The sequence below is a fragment of the Vicia villosa genome, unplaced genomic scaffold (assembly GCF_029867415.1).
Source record: "Vicia villosa cultivar HV-30 ecotype Madison, WI unplaced genomic scaffold, Vvil1.0 ctg.005412F_1_1, whole genome shotgun sequence".
NCBI classification, from domain to species: Eukaryota; Viridiplantae; Streptophyta; class Magnoliopsida; order Fabales; family Fabaceae; genus Vicia; species Vicia villosa.
The window spans coordinates 22,453-44,904 of NW_026706616.1; positions in this window are offsets into that span (position 1 = coordinate 22,453).

A 22,452-nucleotide genomic window follows, 5' to 3' on the forward strand; every position below is an offset into this window, starting at 1 on the left:
TTTATTAATGATAATGACTTTATATTTACTATTGGTCTAGGGCATTTCATCTTGCCAACTATACTTATCGTCACCGAATCATCGCCTAGTTGGCAAGGGAAAAGTGCACAACACTTTGGGAGATTTACTTCACCATAGACCGCTCCCGGATGGACACCTGAAAGTATCGGTGGATGTTGTATTAGATCATGATGCGATGCTACCGGTACCTGACATGGTCTCAGAGACGACATTGCTGCGAGATGCAATAGGATCATTTGTTGCAAGGCCCTCGGAGCTCATTACCATTAGTGATGAGGTATATTGAAAACGATTATGAATCATTTAGTTTTCGAATGTCAATTTTGCACCGTTTATTAATTATTTTTTACATTTTAATTTTAGACTGCTCCTACAAAACCCGCAATTAAGGGTAAAGGGATTTTACAGGAGGAGGAGTCTGTTGCATCACTAAAAGAGGTACATTTAAGGTGTTAATATATAATTTGAATCTAAAACTGCATGATTTTATATTTTACCGATTGTTATATGATTTTTAGGCATCTGCTCGGGGGTCACAACAAGTGACACAGCAAGTTCGTAGCGTACCACCTAAGGGTCCTCCGAAGCAAGCGGCAAAAAAATGTGGTGCTTTTGTGCCTCGATACCGGACGACGCTCGGAACACTTGTTGATATGTCCGATTTGAAGGACGGTGCTCTCCGTAATATCAATATGGATGAAGGTATCTTTGGTGTTGAATTCATGTCAAATATTGCAATAGATGACTTGGAAGAGATTTTTACGCATGAACAACTAGGCGTCGCTAATATGCACTCATACATCCGGTAATATTCACTCATCCGATATATTCTTTAATTAGTCGAACAATTTATTTACACATTTCAATGAAAATAATCTAATGTTTATTATGTGGTTATTTAAGGTTGTTGTATGACAGAGTGTTGCGTGGGACTGCATTGTCAAACACATTCCGTTTCGTGTCTTCCGCCCATTGCAGCGGAATGACAATTGCTTCGGAACCGGAATCAGTTAGACAGTGCTTAGTCGATAGATTCCTGTCCTCCGGCAATACAGAAAGTCTGATTCTTTGGGTGTATAATACCCGACCAGTAGGGTTAGTTTCTCATTCTTGATTCATCTAATCTTTGTTTCTTTTGTGTAGCAAAATTTTCATATAACCTATTGTTTTAATTTATAGAGCACACTGGTTGTTGCTTGCTATCAACCCTATAAGAGAGGTGGTATATTTTCTGAATTCGGTAGATGGTGAGTGGAGCAATTATCCGGCTATGAAGGAAATGATTGATTTGTAAGTGGGATCGTTCTAAATATTCGTGTATATTTATATATTTAATTATTTGTGAGATTGATCTAAATAATTGCTTTTATATTTTTGTTAGATCAATACAAGTGTTCCGAAGTCAATGAGACGCACAGGTATCCCGGATAAAATCAAACAACATTACTTGGATCAAATTAAGTGCAGGTACATTATTTTTCACAATTTTGCTTGTAATATTTATGCTACTTGATAAAATAAGACGTACAACTATAAAATGTTATTTGTTTTTCTATGTAGTGTCTGATACAGCGAAACAGTTCAGATTGAGGATACTATGTTTTGAGATTTATGAAAGAAATCCTTCAAATGAATCAATTAGAGATTCCAATCACGGTATGGATTTATAACTTAATTAGATAACTTCTTATAATTTATTACATTTAACTAAATCATTCATATTATGTTTTTGTTCTGTAGTACTTTGACGAATTCCGTGCTGCTTCTTACACGAGACTTAAGTTGGAAGAAATCAAAGAGGATTTGTGTCAATTTTATATTCATCAGCTATTCATGTAGGATTTGTGTCGATTTGAAGTATCAAATTATAGTACTCTAGGATATATGGTTACTAACTTTGTTCATACTGTTGCCAATATTTGAAGTATAATATTGTTGATGTTACAGATTTAGTTTGTTTGACAGGAATTATAATGATGTATATATATAATTTTGGATATGAATTATAATGGTATTATATTAGTATATATATATTGTCCTACCTATGGTTGAAAATATATCATCGAAAATATATTACAGGTCGAAAATATTACAGGTTGAAAATATATTACAGGTCGAAAATATTACAGGTCGAACTGGGAGGCTTAAATTACATGCTGCACTTTAAAATACCTCATTTAGCAACGACAACGCTTTTAAAAAGCGCTCTTAAAGGGCCACATACGAAAGCGCTTTATTACAAAAAGCGCTGCCAAAGATTAAAAAAAAAGCATAAAAAATAAAAAAAAAGCAACCTACGAAAGCGCTTTTGGAAAAGCGCTCTTATAGGGGGGGCTATCAGAGCGCTTTTTCCAGAAAAGCCCTCTTATAGGGGGGTCTACAAGAGCGCTTTTCTGAAAAAAGTGCTCTTATAGGGGGGTCTACCAGAGCGCTTTCAAAAGCACTTTTGTTACCTACGTCAGCGCTGGCTTTGACAGCGCTTTAAAGCGCTTTTAAAGCCCAAAATAAGCGCTTTAGAAGGCCTTCCGTGTTGTAGTGATTATTATTATTAAAGACATGAGAATTGTCTGTAAATATTATAATTTGAATGACAAAGAAGAATACAAATGAGGATAAAATAGTGGACTTGAATGTATATTATTTGGTAAAAGAGTGGACTTGTTCACATAAACAGTAACAAAGAAGAATACAAATGAGGATAAAATATACAAAAGTAGAAGCTCATGTATCTCAATCTCCATGCCTCATGAAGAAGATTTTGATGTTTTAGTAAATTTCCTAAGACAATTCCAGTTCACTTCAGTTTGAGTTCCACCACTCCATGTTGCTTTATGTCAAGACAAACACCATGTACCCAAATTGTTTCAATCTGTTCAAAACCAACAACAAAAATAAGTTAAGGTCAAGTTTGAAGTAGCAGTCCAAATCAAAGCCATCCATTTACCCAACCTGAGCCTAAAATATTGGTGTAAAGACCGACCCATACGATTCCAGTTCAACTAGGACCGGCCTGCATCCTAATTTAACCAAAATAGAACCCACAATAATCCTTCCCTAAACCGGTTCTGCAAGAAAAACCAGAACATGCTGCACCATATCTATACCGGTCCAGCATATCACGAAATACCGAAAAGAGAAAAAAAACCAGTTCACCATATAAAACCTGCACATAGATACCAAAATCGGGCCATTATTCAATTTAGACCATAAATATACATTTGCCATCATTTTGTGTATACCAAATACACTAAAATTCCAACCTGCAAAATTAAATCAATGCAAATTCAACCATACCCATATTCAAGTCAATTTATTCAAAACAAAGTCGAGTAAAAACAGGGCATACACATTACCTTAAACCATTCGAAGCCAACTTCAGCCCTGCATCGCTGCCTATAATTGAATCTTCACCGAAAAAACGTAGATAGTACAAAGCGAGCTTATGCGTCCAAATCCACATTCAAACCGGACCTGCACCAGTAAAAAAACTGAATCCGTATCAATTCGAAAAACCGAAATGAAGAGTCCTTTGTGGAGAACCGGATGGCGAACTTCTACCTTTGGAAGATCATTATATGGCTCTTGAGACATCCATAATACTCCGAGAACTACACCATGACTCGTTACCGTTTGCAGCTGGATCTCTCCGTGTATGAAGCTGATATTTCTACAATAATAATAACGAACCATATATCAAATCTCCAATCCTAACTTGATAACGCATAAACCTCAATCCTAACTATGATTAGCTTTGGCGTTGCTGCACCAGTAAACGCGTCAATTAGACTAATGAATCAAACTAAATGTAATATATTATAGCTTACAAAATATACGAAAGCGAAATTGCAAAGCCAAATCATGTCATCTCAACTCTTCAATTCCTAGCAATCTGTTGCCGCTGAACTGGCGCACCCCGAAAAATTGGCTGCACAGTAGGAGGAGAAGACGAAACAGAAACCGCACTGCTGGAACTCTCCGTGTATGAAGCCGGTATTTCTGCAATAACAATAACGAACCGTATATCAAATCTCCAATCCTAACTTGATAACGATAATGATGTCTTAATGACGATAATGATAAAGGTCAGTACCTATCCAAGGCTTCAAGATACTTTTGCTTCCTGATCTCAAAGAACATTTGCATAGAGTTACGAGTTTCACTGATTTTCATAAAGCCACCTAGGTACTTCTCAGCTTCATCTAAATATCTAGCAAGGATTCTCTCTTCAAAATACATTAAATTGATGAACAGACCATGACAGCTCCAAACATATGGTCTGTTTTCCAAATCATCTCTCTTATAGGCTTTTTTCAAAACATGATAGCTCCATCAATAAAACCAAATGTCCTACAAATAAAACCGACATTAGATTAACACTCACGGTGGATGCCAGACAAATGCCAGTGATCCTGATCCTCAAGGTAACACCCGTCACTCCATATAAACACTTAGAATGGCCATAACGTTTTTAAGGTCTGAACTACATAGATGACAGAAATCGGTGACTTCGAACTATACAGGTAGCCTGATGTCTTGATTGTCCTTGAAAAATAATATATTTACCGTTATAAAACCAATGTCGACTGATTTAGAAGCTTCATTCATAGTGTATTTGTTCTTCAAAGAAATTATGTAATAAGCAATTGTGAGACTGTACGAAAGAGCGAAAGAGTTATACCTATATCCAAACAAAGATTTAACAAAAGGCAAGTCTTTGGCCCAAAAAGCAGCACTCTCAAGAGCTCTATTAACACATATATACTAACAGGGCACTATTTTTCAAATTTGATCAAGAAATAATTTACAAATTTGATCAAGATAGAGAAATAAAAAATTGAAATATGAGGGGATGAAAAAATTTAAAAAGCTGAGATCTCTATGGTTACATTGGTGGAAAAATCAGATTCATCAATGTCGTACCCAAAAAACACAAAACTTTGAATCCATTCAGCTAAAACAAACAAAAGGGTGTCTTCAAAACATATAAAAATCAAAACTTTATCAATTAAATACCTCAAATACAACAACGATTTGGGCAAAAAGCAAGGGTTTTTCAACTGTAGTGTAAACATGTTCATGACCTAATTCCTTCAATGTTTTTAAAGAAAGATACACAACTTGATTCCTGCATAAATGAGTGAGTGAGAGTTATTCTCTTGAAAACAAATTCTTCTTGAAAACAACCTCCACCAACCTGCATAAAAGTCCATGAGCATTCAAAATTAGGGTTTATGAAAAATAATAGAGAATGGAGAAAAAAACTAACAAAGATAGAGAGAGAGACAGAATAAATTGACAGAGAAGGAATACAAAAGGAAGAAAGAGGAAGAATAGAGTGTGACGAAGAAGAGAGAAAGAAGAAAGGAGAGAGAGTGATTAAGGGCTGAAGCGTGAGAGAGAGAAAGAGAAAATATGAAAAGAGATATGAAAAGAGAAAGAGAAAATATGAAGAGAGAGAGAGAGAGAACAAGAAATATGAATTAAAGTTGTTTTTGGATTAAGGGAAAAAGAGGAAACAAAATTAAATTTGAATCAAGTGACATCATCTATCCATTCAAACCTAATAATGAAAGATATAAAATAACAACTATGTAATTGATATAGAATTATGTGACATCATTAGTTAGAGAAAGTTATTCTTAGACACAAAATACCCTCATTTTGAAGAGGTGGCAAATTAAGAGGCAAGGGCATTTATGGCTTTTCCACAGCCATCAATGTTCTTATATGGTAGATAAGCAATACTTAAAACTTGTATAAAAGAAAGGAGTACTAGGGGTATTCCAACTCTTTCAAGCAAGAACAATCTAAAAGGACATGGAAACAAAAAGCAAGACCAAAAAGATCAGATACATTCCGTTGGGTTTTTAAACCACTCATAGGAACTACACATAATTTTATCCTTGGAATCTATTGCCAGCCACTTCCATGAGAGCCAAATAATCGAAAAGAAAAGTTCCTCAATTTCAAAAACCGCATTATTAAACGCACTGTCATTTCTAGATTTCCATATGCACCAACAAATTGTCAACCAAATAGCGCCCACTCTACGACTTGACATTCTACTAATTAATAATTCAACACACTTTATCATGTGATCACAACAGTCTTCAACTAAAGGGATGTCTAGCTCCAACCAAATCTGAATTTTACTCCACAAGATCTTTATTTTTGAACGATGCAGCAAAACATGATTTAAGTCTTCCAACTACATCTGACAGAATACAAAAACTGCATCTTGACTCTGATTAATAATCCCCATCCTGTATAGTTGCTTCTTTGTAGTCAGCCAGTCCTGCAATAGTCTCCACCAAAAAATCTTTAATTTAAACGGAACTTGTGCCCCCATATAACACTTAAGCCTAGCTTCCTCGCGTCGTCCCTAAAAGTTGGCCCTTGGAGATGATTCTAGAGCTCATAGCAGGACCTAATAGTAAATGCTTTAGATTTATCAAAAGGCCATAAAATGACATCATTGGTGTTAATTACAGGGGATATCCTTTGTAACAATTCGGACAATACATGAAACTCACAAGATGCCTCCCTCTCAAGGACTTCTGCACCATGAAGGAACTTCCAGCACCACGCACCTCCATTCCAAGACCCCATTTGAATTACATCATCATATTTAAAAGCGCATTCCTCGAACAGCCTAGGAAACTGATTTGCCAAGCAGCCCCTCCCTAACCAACACGATTTCCAGAATAACGCTACGTTCCCATCTCCCAACTTGATTTGATAATTTATCCATTACACCCTTAGAAACTTTACTCAAAGCCAAAATTTCTCTCCACCAAATTGACTCATTGACATTAGAATAATCAGCTTCAGAATTCCAAAGTCTTTTCCTCAAATCACCCTCGTACCTTGCCTGCAAAATGCCTTTCCACATGGCATCCTCTTTAGTCACAATTCTCCAGATCCATTTTGAAAGAAGGGTCTGATTAAACTTCCTGATATCTTTAACCCCTAAGCATCCAAACTCTCCGGGTTTGCATATTATTTCCCAGCTAACCCACGCCAATCCTCTCTTATCCGCCACACCGTGCCAACAAAAATGCCTTTGAATAAATATAATTCCCTACATAACTTTAATTAGAATTCTATAGAATGACAATTGATAGATGGGAATGTTAGAAAGAATGGAATTCAGTAGTGTAACTCTTCCTCCTATAGAAAGAAAACCGCCTTTCCAAGAAGATAACTTAAATTTCAGCGCACTAATCACCGAATCCCAAAATTTCACCTTCCTATGGTTCCTTCCAATAACAATTCCCAAGAATTTACAAGGGAACTGCTCAATTTTACAGCCCAGAAAACAAGATGAAGATTGAAGATAAAAGGATGATATTCCAATAATTTAAAGCATACTCCTACTCAAATTAATTCTAAGTCCATACACCAGCTCGAAACCTCTAAATAATGCCTTCAAAGTGCAAAGGTTAGAGGCAGATCCATTCCCTATCAAAAGGGTGTCGTCTGCAAACTGAAGCAAGCTAACCTCCACATCTTCTGAAACTTTAAAACCTTTGTATAAACCCCTACGCATAGCCTACCTAAACATACCTGCCAAGCCTTCAGCCACAATTGTAAACAGAAAAGGTGAAAGTGGATCACCTTAACGTAAGCCTCTTGAAACTTTAAATTCTTTCGTTAGACTGCCGTTGACCAAAATCGACATGGAGTTAGTAAAAACTATTAGAACAAGAAATGTTCTGATCAATATTCTTAGTTTTGATGATAACATTATGTATGAATTTTGTATAAGAGAATGTGGTACTCTAATTATTCACGTTTTCCATTTCAGGAAAAGTATAAAAGAGTATGCACAAATCAGCGTTCAGAAGCACTGACCCAAAAGTTCTGGATGGCTTCATCAGAACATGGTCTGGCAAGACCTCAGAAGATGGTCCTGCAGAATCAGAACATGAACTGGAAAGCATCAGAAGATGGCAGTCAGAAGAAAAGCTCTGAAACTCTGATGGTATCATGCTAAAAGCACTTCAAAGTCTGAAGACAGAAGTTGCATCTGCACCAAATGCTGAAGACTCTAATATTCAAACGTCTATTCTACACATTCTGAGTCCAGAAGAAAGTACAAGTACAAAAGGCTATAACGTCAAATCTCTGACTGACAAAAGGAACATTAGAAGCTATAAAAGGCAAAGTCAGTAAAAGCAGTGAAAGCATGGCTCGAGGTAGTTGACAAAAGTGTGAAACATTAAATGCAGCGTTGTATTATTCACGCAAAGCATTAAATGCTCCCAACGGTCATTTCCTCTCAGCACCTATAAATAGAAGTTCTAATTCAGAAGCAGCAACAACACTCTAACGCAAAAATACCAAAACACTGTCAAACTAAAATCAAGAAAAGCAAAGAAGAACTTCATCTTCAACCTCACAACTTTGTAATATTTTAGTGAGTGTTAAGAACTAGAACTTAAGAGAAATATCACTTGGTGATTACAGCTTTATTAGAAGCAATCTAAACTCTTGTAAACTTTATTTTACATTGATTGTAAAAGGATTTCCTAGAGTGATCAAGTTGTGATCTCTAGACTCTAGAAGACTTAGAGGGTATCTAAGTGGAAAACCATTGTAATAAGTTTGATTAGTGGATTAAATCCTCAGTTGAGGTAAATCACATTGTCAGGGGTGGACTGGAGTAGTTTGGTTAACAACGAACCAGGATAAAAATTATTGTGTTCTTTATTTTTTGACTGCCATTTTTTGAGAAGTTACACTTATTCAATCCCCCCCTTTCTAAGTGTTTTTTCACTCCTTTAAAAACCATTGCTTCCATCCAAAGAATCCATTTAACTCCAAAACCATACGCTCGGGAAAAATCAATTTTACAAGCCAAACAATTTCTTTTATTCCTCTTCACTAAATCAATAATTTCGTTTGCAGCCAAAACCCCATCTAATACTTGTCTACTCGAAATGAATGTCGTTTGGTAGCGAGACACCAACTTCGGAAATAACCCTCCTTAATCTCACGACAAGAATTTTAGAAATAACTTTGAGGAGTCCACTAATCAAACATATTGGCCTATAATCCTCCAAGGTTTGGGGAATATCACATTTTAGGATTAGGGCTAAAAATGATGTAGTAGCAGACTTAGACCGTTTACCCTTTGAATGAAACTCTTGTATTACCCCCATAACTTCACTGCCAACAGTATCCCAACACTTCTTCACAAATTCCAGATTGAAACCGCCGGGTCCCGGACTTTTATCACCATTTCTTTTAAAAAACAACACTCTTTATTTCCTCCTCAGTAATCTCTTACTCCAAACTCCCTCATTCTTGATATGATAAGCTCTCAAAGTTTACATTTCCCAAGGAAGGTCTAGGTAACTGGCAGCTTTGAAACTTGGTTACAAAATGATTTTTAACTTCTTCCCTAACCCCATCAACCGAAACCACAACTCCAGAATCTTTCTTGACCTCAACGATAACATTATTTCTAAGTCTTGATTTCATGACCGCATGAAAAACATTTGGTATTGTTATCCCCCTCCTTTACCCATTTGTGCCTAGATTTGTGTTTAAGAATACTCTCTTTATAATGTAAGTTCCTCCAAACAGAATCTTGCCTCCTCCTTCTCTCGCAAACATCTTCCTCTGAAACTTGGACAACCGGTAAACACAATTGGACCTCTAACAAGTTTAATGCTTTAACATCCTCCTCGATCTTCATATCCACCCACCCAAACACATTAGTATTCCACCAATGAAATCTACCTCTTAAAAGCTTAAACTTCTCTTCAAAACAAAATGTTTTCTACCTTGAATGTAAAATGAATTCCACTCCTCATGAACAAATTTTTTAAAATCATTATGATCATACCAACAGTTTTTAACTTTGAACGCTTTAGGCCACTAATCCACCCAAATAGACTTAATCCACACAGGTTTATGATCAGAAATATCCATGTTCCTCGCCTCTTGAGCCACCACTCCCCAATCCGATACTAAACATTCAGAAAATAGTATACTGTATAATCTGCTGCAAGCCTTCCCATCATTTTTCACCCAAGTAAAAATGTTGCCATTCGCTTGGACATCTACTAACTCCATATTATCTATAAAACAACTAAATTATTCCATTTCCACCGATATGCTATTACCTGATGGGTTGTTTACGTATAGCCTAAATATAGAACTGCAAGTGCACAGCCTATCGAAGTAATATATAAGATTATCGAACCACAAAGACCAATCGTCAATCTATCAACTCTATTGCTAAGGTGCTTATCTAAGGTGAACAAGAATATTGAGGTGAATGCAGTGCAACAAAGTAAGTAAGCGAAGTAAGTAATAGTTTAAGCAACAGGTTGGAATGTAAATCATGAAATCAGACTATGGTCCAGCCATGCATAAATGAAATCACTTATGGGGCAGAATTTTCTATCGGTAGCAAAGAATCAATTTAACGGGAACTTGTAGCTTTTGCCTACTAAGAACCGAGTTTACTCTTTAAATTAAATTCCTTTATTGTCACATATAAAGGGTGCCTTCCGTGTTAAAGAGGTAAACCTAGTTTTAAGAAATTTATAGTTTTGACTTAACAGAAAAGTAATTTTGACTTGGAAAGATTAACTTAAAGAGACTTTCGACTTTTGACCAAGAGTCAGATTTCAATCCTACAAACGCGTCCGAAAATAGTTTTAAAATTGTTTTCTAAAAAGCGTTAATGATTCCTATTTTACCAACCAAACTGCTTTCGCTCTTTTTGTTTGGTTAAATAATAATAAAGTCATATCATTAGTATTGACGGCTTTCGATCTTACCCAATAAACATTTAAACATAATTGACTTAAGTTAAAAGCAAAACATCCCCAGAGTGTTCTCACTAGCATGATAATTGGAACACGATCATGATGACAATCATTACATTAAAACCTTTATAATTTAGCCAAACATAATAAGTGCGAGTCTATAACACATGTAGACTATGATAAGAGCGAGTAAGTAAAAGGGTGCGAGTCTATAAAACGTGTAGACTATGGTAAGAGCATTTAAAGTCTATAAAATGTGTAGATTATGGTAAGAGCATTTAAAGTCTATAAAACGTGTAGACTATGGTAAGAGCAATTATAAATAAAGAAATGCAATTAAATAGAACCTGCTCCAAGATGAGGCTTTGATTCGGGTACAAGTTGCGGAAGTGTAAAAGCAGTATGATGAACTTCAACCAAAGTGCTCCAAGACTCGATTACAACTCCCCGATGTGAAGAGATTATTACTTTACAGAAACTGATAGTATATGGCTTAATATTGTACTAAGCTTGGATGAAACTACAAAATGAAAAACAAAATATATTTATAGAGGATTTTGGAGGTGTGTAAGGACAGGAGTGCCCTCAACTCCTTCTGAGCGGGAAGAGGTTTGTGAAGGCTGCGGGCGCAGCAGCCTCATCGCGGGTGCGGTGTGTGCAAATGGAGGAGATCGTGGGAACGTGGCAGTTGGCCCTAGGGTGAAGTGGGCCACGTCACAGCGTTCCCTATAGCTGCCACGGTGCTGGACGCCATAAGTGCAAATCTTCTTGAAAAACCATATTTTCTTGGCGTTTTGGCTCGTTTCTTCACCGAAGGCTCTGAAAGGTCAAGAATCCTGAAAACAAAAGAAATAGAAGCATAATACAAGAAAATAATAATAAAAACTAAGAAAAACATGTGATATTCGAGTTAGAAACATAGTGCGATTTAGTGCGATCAAATCCTCCCACACTTAGACCTTTGCTTGTCCTCAAGCAACAACTCTTAGAAGTAGATGAAAGAAAATTCTGGTGTCTACAGGGTTTGGGCAAAGAGGGCTTCTAAGTTCGAGTAAGAGTGTGTTGTCAGCCACTAACTATCTGAACCAAGGGTATCGTAATGACACTATACGCAAGAATGCGAACATAAACCTCATAAGTATGCAGATCGACCCCTAATATCCTACTATGCTAAGACTCTTTTTGGTACAAGGTTCTTTTTCATTTAGGTGCAATCACATTATGTCCGTTATCCGTACATACTCATGGTGTAGTGACCGGTTAGTGATTTTGATCTCAAGCAATGGGGTTCTGGTACAAGAGTTGGTGTAACCCCTTTTTATTTCACCCACTAGTAGCTGCGAGGGATCGGACCGTAGTCTGCCCTACCAAGTCCAGCACCAGATACCTCTGGACCAACTACAACGGGTGTGCCTTTTATTATATATATATATTTTTCTTTGTTTTTATTAGTGCTTACAACAATCATGAGCTAAGCGATCTTGTGAGGATCACCCAACTCGTAGTCGCACTCATACTTTTTATAAGCTTTTAAGGCAAAATAGAGATCATTCACTTATATTCATCGACCCTATACTTAGAGCATGCTTAGGCCGGAGCCGACTGCTAAGATAAACTACTTAAGGACCTATTTGTACGGTTTATTCAAAATCATAGCATAAAGGGAAGAAAAAGCGTCTAATCTAAATGTTCATAAGGCTTAAGTTGCTAAAACGATAATGATTTTTCAAAAAAACAAGTACCCAAGACAAAACAGACCCTATATAGAACCTGTATCATAGCCCAAATCCTTAAAAACAACCATAATTTCTTTGGAAAAAAAATTGGTTTTTGTAAGGCTAAAAGGTGGGGGGAAATGAAAGGGTACACTACGCAGAAAGACTCGTCTATCACATGCATTTTATTAAATAAAAACAAAACAAACTAAAAGGGAAAAATAAAATACGAAAGGGAAATAAAAGCAATAAATGCTCCTCCCACACTTAAATTGGACATTGTCCCCAATGTTCCAAGATAAGGTAGGTAGAAGGTACCTGAAAACGCTAGTGGGGTCCACTAGTACGCTCACCGTCCTGGGTGGTACGGCCGGAACAGCGGCTACGGCTACAACGGCGGCTCTCTCTATCCAAGGCTAGCTGCTCCACTCTCTCTGTCAAAGCGACATTTGCCGCTTGTAGCTCTCGAGTCCTACCAAGAAGGGTACCTTGGGTCGCCTCCATCAATTGGAAGTAACTAGCATATGTGGTCTGGTGGAGGTGTTGTTGATTTTGGAAAGCCAGTTGACTTTCCATAATAGAGCGCAAGGAGCGGGCATTCTGCTCTTGCGATGCTTGCATGAAGGCCATGTTATCCGCCACCTGTTGTTGCATAGTAGCAAGGAGGTATCCCTCCGGGCCTCTCGGGCCATATGCTCACGCCACATGTCCTCAGTGATATGGAAACTAGGAGCTGTACCTGCATGTGGGTTAGAAGAAGAGGGTGTACTGTGTGATGGTGAAAAATAGGGTGGTTCCTCCGTACAGAAATCGAACTCATCATCAGTGTTGTTACCCTCATCTGTAGGGAGATTTGGGGGCAACAGACCAATAAAAGCAGGAGCGTTTAGATCATAGGTCCAATTACGCTCAAATCTGATATCAGTACGACGGGTACAAGGCATAACAACACTGGGTACGGCGACACCACCGACCATAAGGTAATAACCACCTTCCGTCCTCGTCTTGCATAAACGCATATCCTTCAAAAACGTAAGATTAGCAATACGAGAAGGAAGTGGTTCGAGGGTGGCAAGCTCCGTGTCCAATCCAATGGCACGGGCAATAGTAGTAACCAGGACACCAAAGGAAATCGGCCCACCTTTTATTAAAACATGGTGCATGTGGGTAACCATAAATGGGACCGGATTAACTTTGGTGTCGGTGAGGCAGCTTTACATGATAATTATCTCTTTAGCATTCACCTTGTTCGGGTTTTCTTAAGAAAAGATGGTGGATGCTAAAAGGAATCGAAAAACACGAAGGGCAGGATTATGGATATGCGAAGCAAGAAGGCCATCAAAAGAGTTTGCATTTTGTTTAGTGATCCAAGCCCAAAATGCTCCGAATGCCCAATCCGTGTCCAAAGGTGCTTCACAAATAGCACCATCCCCATTAGGCAATCCTAACATGGCAGCTAGACCGTTGGTGGAGTAATCATATTCTACGTTAAACATTCTAAATTTGACTCCACCTACGGTGCTAGAAGTGTTAGGCGAGATGTTATAAATTAAAGAGCTAAGAAATTCGAACGTCATCCTAGGGTAGGTTGGTGCTCGAGTGGCAAATATATCATGCATGCCTAATTTTTCGAGTAGGAAGAAGACACTATGGTATATACCTAAGGAATAAAGACAGTTTTCATCGATATACCTGGTGGAGTGGATTGATGTGGTTAGCAATTTCTCAAGCAGTTGGCGTTGCTTTGCCCCCGGCTTTCCCTTTCGCAAAGTGTAACCTTCAAACTCCATAGGATCTTCTTTTGGGATGAATGTAAAGAAAGAAGGAAGTTATGGGATGTAGAAGTAGTGAAAGTGTGAGAAAGAAAATAGAATAGTGGGGGTATTTATAGGTAGAGAAAGAATGTGGTGGTTGATGAGTATTTATGGTGGAAATTAATGTAGTGGGGTAGTTATGGATGATAATGGGAGTTATGGGGGTTTAGGAATGGAAGAAAATGGGATTGGAAATGGAAAAAAGGTGAAGAATGGGGTGATTTTCGAGCAACTAGCCGTTAGGTGACCGTTGCGTCACCGCGGCCGCGACAGGCCCACTGCGGCTGTGGCCAGTGTAAAAATGCTGGGCCGAATTTGTTCTTCTTTTTAGCTTTTGGGATCTACCTCCTTGTCTTTTGCTTGCATCTTGGGGGTCTACCTAGTACCTTTTCCCAAAAACAGAATATATGTATATTTACATATATATATATATATATATATATATATATATATATATATATATATATTTCTAAATATATACATATGTATGTGAACACATATATATGTATATATATATATATATTACTTTTTTTTCTTTTTCGTTATGATGACCAAAAAAACAAAAACATTTGTAAAACAAATAAATATACATAAGGGGAAAACACATATATATATATAGGTGTTAGACGCTAGGCTTAAGGATCTAGAGGGGGGGGGGGTGAATAGATCACACAGAATTTTTGGAATTTTTTCAAACTTAGGTGAAAGCGTATCGGGATCGACTTGCGTCTATTCCGAACCTCTATTGAAAGAATCGGATATGTGATAAAACCATAAAATAGTTAAGGATTAATGATGAAAGGATCGCTTAGAGAATCAAACAGTTACACTAATGTAAATCGTTTAAACTACTAGCTTGATTAACTTGTTTGCAATGACTTGATAATAGTTGAAGCAATATATCAAACACTTGGTGATAATAACCAAATTGATTATGATTCAATGTGTGGTGACTTGTGATGTTTGTATTAGGTTTTAACACACAAGTTTAACACTTGAACCTTTGATCAATTTGCAATTATAACCAGAAATAAGCGAAACGTAAACGAAAAGATAAAAGCAATAAGAACACGATATTTGTTTAGGCAGTTCATCGATCGTCCTCGCTACGACTACATCTGCCCCCAATTCCAAACGGGAATTGGGATGTCTTTCATTATGATTGAAAACAGTTAATACAAAGAAGATAACAAAGCGATAACGATAAACTGAATATGTTGATCCTTTGAATCTTCTTCCCCTTGATCTTGAGCCAGATCAATTATCTTCCAAGAGCTTCACTTTGATTCCCTTGCTGCAGTGTATTGAATTGCTTGAACCCTTGTTCTTCAATCTTCACACTCAGCTGAATCTTTGATAAAGCCTCTTGATAAAAACCCCCAAAAATTCACCAATCGTGGAGGACAAAATCCGCAGATTTTATTCACCAAAAACCCCACAAATCTTCACCTACTAGGAATCTTCAATTCCGTTCCATGGACGTTATCGATCTTGAATGCAAACCCTCAACGCAAAAATGATTGTGTGTAGTTGTGTTGGAGTTGAGACGAAGATCGAAGATGAGAAGCCTTTGTGTATCTTTCATTTGTTGGTGTTAAGAATGAATAATTAACATAAAAAGATATATATAGGAGCTGGTATGTTGGTGCAGAACAAACATACAATTTGGCAATTTTTGAGGAAATAGGTTGACCTCCTTGATTACTTAGGTCGACCTAAATGGAGTATATTGAGCCAATTTGTAATTATTGCCAGTTGGGTCGACCTGTTGGGAGCCTAGGTCGACCTAAAATCATTTAAAACACATTCTTGAGACTTTGCTTCAGTTTAGGTCGACCTAGGAGCGTGGGTGAGTCGACCTAACAGAGACATGCTGTTTTTGCTTCACTTTGAGTCGACCTGATGATGAGCTAGGTCGACCTAACAGAGACATACTTTGTTTGCTTCAGTTTGGGTCAACCTGATGATGAGCTAGGTCGACCTAACAGATGCAGAGATAGCCAAACTCGCTTTTCTTTGAGTCATTCACTTGTGCTTTTGTATTTGTTCACTTATGATGTTTGCCATGAATCAAAAACTCCTTGGTGAGTGTAAGCTTGTACTTACAAACTCCCCCTTTTTGATGATGGCAAACATTTGATTAAATGACGAAAGCCCCCCGTACTCTCAACTCATATCTTGTATGTGTAAGCTCCCCTGTACTAAGCTCCCCCGTACTCTCAATTCATCTCCCCCTTTGACAACATCAAAAGATAGAAAATAGGAGAATAGTAGAAGAGAATAACATAATAATCTAAACAAAATAAAATCTTTCATAGCATAATAGTAAAGACATAGAGCATAATATCCAAACATGTTTAAAGGTTCACACTAAGCTTAAGTTTAAGTAATAAAACACATAACAACATGACATAAATGAGATGCAATGCAATGAAATGAACTAATGCAATGGTCGCTAACGTCTGCCCCGTCTTCCTCTTCCTCTTTGGAAACCTTGAGGTCGATCCTCTTCAACTTGTTCCAGCAGGTCATGGACGGATGTGTTGAGAATGTTGATGCGTTGGCTCAGACTAGCGTGCCGATTGTTTGCTGTTTCATCAAAACGGTTCTGTGGTTCAATCATGTTGGAGGCAAAGGTTTCAAAATCGCTTTTGTGCTCTTGAGCCAAGCGATGAAGATTTGCATATTGGAGTTGTTGTTCATTATAACGATCTTGTTGAAGCTATTGCATATTCTGAATTTGGAGCTGTTGTGCCTCAAAGTTTTGTTGTTGGCGAAGTTGCATGTTCACTAGCATAGCAATGATGTTGGATTGATCCGGCTGAGGTGGGGCTGTGTACCCCCAAGGGATTTCCTCCTCTTGAGGAGGAACATATTGCCAATTTGAATCCCTATCATGAGGAACATCTTCCATGATGTCATCATCATCATTTGGCATGTCAGTATCACGGTCTTCCTCTTCATGACATCCAAGGTGACCAAATTCTGCAGGATCATCATAATTGTAGATGACTTTCCCGGTTCCCTTTTGGATGAGATAGTAAGTTTGCCTATCTGGATCCCAGTGATAGCCCATGAGGGTCAAGGTTGTCTGAGAGAAGTCTTGAGACTGTTTGAACCTAATGTTAGACAATCCATCAAGTTTCATACCAAAATGATTCACAATTGTCTGAATGATTAATCCATAGCATAGAGCAATGGTTTTCTTCTTTACTTCATAAAACTTGGTGGCAAGAAAATTTGGCCAGTTCACACGGGTTCTGTTTTGAAGTAGATACATGAGCAGAATTTCATTTCGTTCCACTCTAGAGTATCCTCCTGCTCGTGGTCTGATGATTCTGGAGATGACCCAATTTAAGAGCCTAGGATCCCTCTTCAAGTGCCCTGTTGTAATTGTTTCATTTGGTTTGTCCATAACGGTAGGGTCTTTGAGAATTGATCTCATGTAGGCCAAGTGATCATAGTTAGCCGGAACCTCACCGTCTTCTATACAGAGTTCATCTCCCACAAGTGTAAGGCCAAAGATGCTGACCCAAACCCTTTTGTCAACAACGTGCGCTCGAGACCCCATTTTAAACCTGAAGCAACAACCTTCCCCCTTTTGTAACCCAGCATAGAAAGCCCTAACGGTATTCTCACAGTAAGGAGTGTCACATTCCAATAGTGGATGGATATTTCGATGCCTAATCAAATCAGTAACTTCGGGTATATGCATATGGTCGGCTACCTTAGGGTTATAAATATATTGCTTGATAATTTTCCGTTTCATCTGCCATTTTTCAAAATTTTCTCTACAATCGGAATGAACGAGAGCTAAAGCACTTACCGGTTGAGAGGATGATCCGGATGCAATTTCCTTCCCTTTTATGGATTTTGGGGCCATGAGAGGATGATTTGTGTGAAAGTGATGAGAATTGGAGGAGTTTGATCTTGGAGGATTAGGGTTAGCCGTAGACAAAGCGTTTGGGAATGAACAAGAATGAAAAATGTATGCATATGTATGTAAAGGAGTGGGTCGGGTCAACCTAAAGACCCAATTTTGACATTTATGTCTCAATAGGTCGACCTAAATTAAGGCTGCGTCGGCCTAGCAGAAGCAAAGAAAAAAAACTTCAGAGTAGGTCGACCTAAAACATGGGTAGGTCGACGTAGCTGGAAGTTGTTTTGTTAATTTTAAAAAAATGCTTCAACAGGTCGACTCATATGCATAGGAGGTCGACCTAAAATGCTTAAAATGCTTGAAATTGCAATGGAGAGGCTTATGAATGTTAGATGTATGCTTATTCTACTATTTGGATGCCCAAACATGATCTATTATGAGTAATGATGAACAACATATACATGTAACTGAGATATGTGGAGAAGCATACATGAAGTCACTATAAACATGTTAATTGATAGCATATTATAGCATCAATAATATTTTTGGAAGTGAACAACAAAAATGTTACCATTTTCTCAACTTGCAGATATCTTGTCATCTTTGTCAATGTAGCACGATCCTTGATTGATTTCGTACTACCTTCATGCTAAGAGAAGTGTTAGCTTGAACATAATCAAAGTATAGAGTTAAAAATAATTAAATAAACAAGAGAAGGAGCATGCTTAGCTCAAATTAGAGATATCTAATATCCCTAATTCTCTTCGAATGTTGAAGAACGGCTCGGTTGCAAGAGGTTTGGTAAAGATATCAGCTAGTTGTTTCTTGCTCTCTACATGTTCAAATATTACTTCTCCTTTTTCTACATGATCTCTTAGGAAGTGATGCCTTATTTCGATATGCTTGGTTCGTGAGTGTAGAACAGGATTTTTGCTTAAGTTTATGGCGCTTATGTTGTCGCACATGATAGGTATTCGATCAAGCTTAATACCAAAGTCAATGAGCTGCTGCTTGAGCCATAATATCTGAGCACAGCAGCTTCCGGCAGCTACATATTCTGCCTCAGCTGTAGATAATGCTACTGATACTTGTTTCTTGCTGTGCCAACTTATCAATGAATTTGAGAATAGATGACATGTCCCACTGGTGCTCTTTCTGTCAGATTTGCATCCAGCAAAGTCGGAGTCGGAGTATCCCACCAAATAGCATTCATTTCCCTTAGGATACCATAGGCCATATGTAGTAGTTCCACGGAGATATCGTAGAATTCGTTTTACAGCCTTTAGGTGTGATTCCTTTGGGCATGATTGGTATCTTGCCCACATGCATACACTAAACATAATGTCCGGTCTTGAAGCTGTGAGGTACAATAGTGAGCCTATCATACCTCGGTACAATTTCACATCAACTTCTTTACCTTTTTCATCCTTGTCTAGGTTGCCATTAGTTGCCATAGGTGTGTCAATCTCATTTGCCTCACTCATTCCAAATCTCTTAAGCAACTCCATGCAATATTTGGTTTGACTAACGAAGGTTCCTTGACTAAGTTGCTTGACTTGTAGACCAAGGAAGAAGTTCAATTCTCCCATGAGGCTCATCTCAAATTCACTCTGCATAAGCTTAGAAAATTCTTTGACAAGTTTTGCATTAGTCGACCCAAATATAATATCATCTACATAAACTTGAACCAAAAGTATATCTTTATCTTTTATTTTAATGAAGAGAGTGGTGTCAACTTTACCCCTAAAGTATCCTTGACTAAGTAGAAATTTGCTTAAACGTTCATACCAAGCCCTAGGAGCTTGTTTAAGACCGTATAAAGCACGTTTCAACTTATAAACGTGGGTTGGATACTTGTAATTTTCAAAACCTGGTGGTTGAGCTACATACACCTCTTCATTAATGTAGCCATTTAGAAAGGCACTTTTAACATCCATTTGAAATAGTTTAAAGTCTTTTGAACAAGCATAAGCAAGTAAGAGACGAATAGCTTCGAGACGTGCTACGGGAGCGTACATCTCTTCATAATCAATACCTTCCTCTTGATTGTAACCTTGAGCAACTAATCTAGCTTTGTTTCTAGTAATAACTCCGTTTTCATCAAGTTTGTTACGAAAAACCCATCTAGTACCGATTACTTGATGATCTCCCGGATGAGGGACAAGGTCCCAAACATCATTCCGTTTAAATTGGTTTAATTTTTCTTGCATGGCCATTAGCCAATGCTCATCAAGTAATGCGTCCTTAGCGTTTTTCGGCTCAACTTGTGAAACAAAAGCAAAATGATGATAGAAGTTACTTATCTTGGAGCGTGTTGTAACGCCCTTTGAAATGTCCCCTATTATGTTGTCAATTGGATGATCTTTTACGTTTGTCCAGGCCTTAGGAAGTTCTTCGTTGTTTGAGATGTTTTCTTTTTCAACATTATCATGAGACTCATCTTTCTCTTTCTTAGCATCTTCCTTCACAACACTTTCACTTTCGTCTTCCTTAGCTTTGACAATGTCTTCAGTAGATGGGCCTGCACTATCAAAAGATATACCTTTCTCGACATATTTTGCATATGATTCATCAAAGGACACATGAACTGACTCTTCAGCTATAAGTAACCTTTTGTTGTAAATCCTATATACTTTACTAGATTGAGAGTAACCAAGAAATATGCCTTCGTCAGCTTTAGCATCGAATTTCCCAAGGTTATCCTTACCGTTATTTAACACAAAGCATTTGCAACCGAATACGTGGAGATGTGACACATTTGGTTTTCTACCCTTTAATAGTTCATATGGTGTTTTGTTTAGTATAGGACGTATTAGTATCCTATTCAAAACATAACATGCGGTGCTAACAGCATCAGCCCAGAAATATTTGGGTAGACTACCCTCATTGAGCATTGTTCTTGCCAACTCCTCTAGAACACGATTTTTACGTTCAACCACTCCGTTTTGTTGTGGTGTTCTAGGAGATGAAAAGTTATGTTCAATTCCATGTTTATCACAATATTTTTCAAAAATATAGTTTTCAAATTCTCCACCGTGATCACTACGAATTGCAACTATTTTAGTGTTCATTTTGTTTTGACATAACCTTGCAAATTGAGTAAAGGCTGGAAAAGTTTGATCCTTACTAGGTAGGATGATTGTCCAATAAAATATAGAGTAATCATCAACAATGACCAAACCATAGGTGTTGCCACATAAGCTTTTAGTCCTTGAAGGGCCAAAGAGATCCATGTGAAGAAGTTCAAGAGGGCGTGATGTTGAAACCACATTTTTCGATTTAAAAGAAGTTTTTGTTTGTTTCCCCTTTTGACATGCATCACATAAATGATCCTTTGAAAACCTTATTTTTGGTAAACCGATTACTAGGTCTTTTGTGACAACCTTATTAAGTAAGTCAAAATTTATGTGGGCAAGGCGTCTATGCCAAAGCCATGAGTCTTTGCCTAGAGCGATGAGACACTTGTCACTTGACTTAGATACTTCATCCAAATTCAACATATAGATATTGTTTACTCTTATGCCATTAAACATAATGTAAATTTTCTTGGTATGTTCTATTGTGCAACCAGAATTTGTAAAAGTTACTTTGAAGTCTTTGTCGCACAATTGACTAATACTTAAGAGATTATGTTTAAGCCCTTCTACTAGTAATACATCAGTTATAGTTGTGGTGGAGGGGTTACCTACACTTCCTTTACCAAGTATAGCTCCTCGATTGTTGTCTCCATAGGTGACATACCCCTTTTTCTTTGCGTGAAACTCAACAAAAAGTGATATGTCTCCCGTCATGTGTCTTGAGCATCCGCTATCAAGGAACCACAACCTTTCGGCAGTGTCAAGACACTTTTCCTGCAAAATTAATTTAGAGAGGGAGGTCCCCAATTTTCATTGGGTCCTTGGTAGTGAGTACATAAATTGTTGCACTTTGGCAACCATTGAAATACTCCTTTAGGAACCAAAATCCTCCTAAATTTGCATTTTTCAATGGTATGACCCTTTTTGCAACAATAGTGACAAGTAATATGATGAGAATATGTTGTTTTGCTAGTTGATACTTTTGGTACAAAAGTGTATTTACTATATAAAGGAGTATACGATCTTTTGAACTTATTTGGATCAACCGCAAATGTCACTTTTGGTTGTAGAGCCTTATCTAATTTGGCCTTTAGATTTCTCACTTCTTTTTGCCAAATGTGACATGTCTCACAACCAAACCATGATGTAGGATCTTTTTCA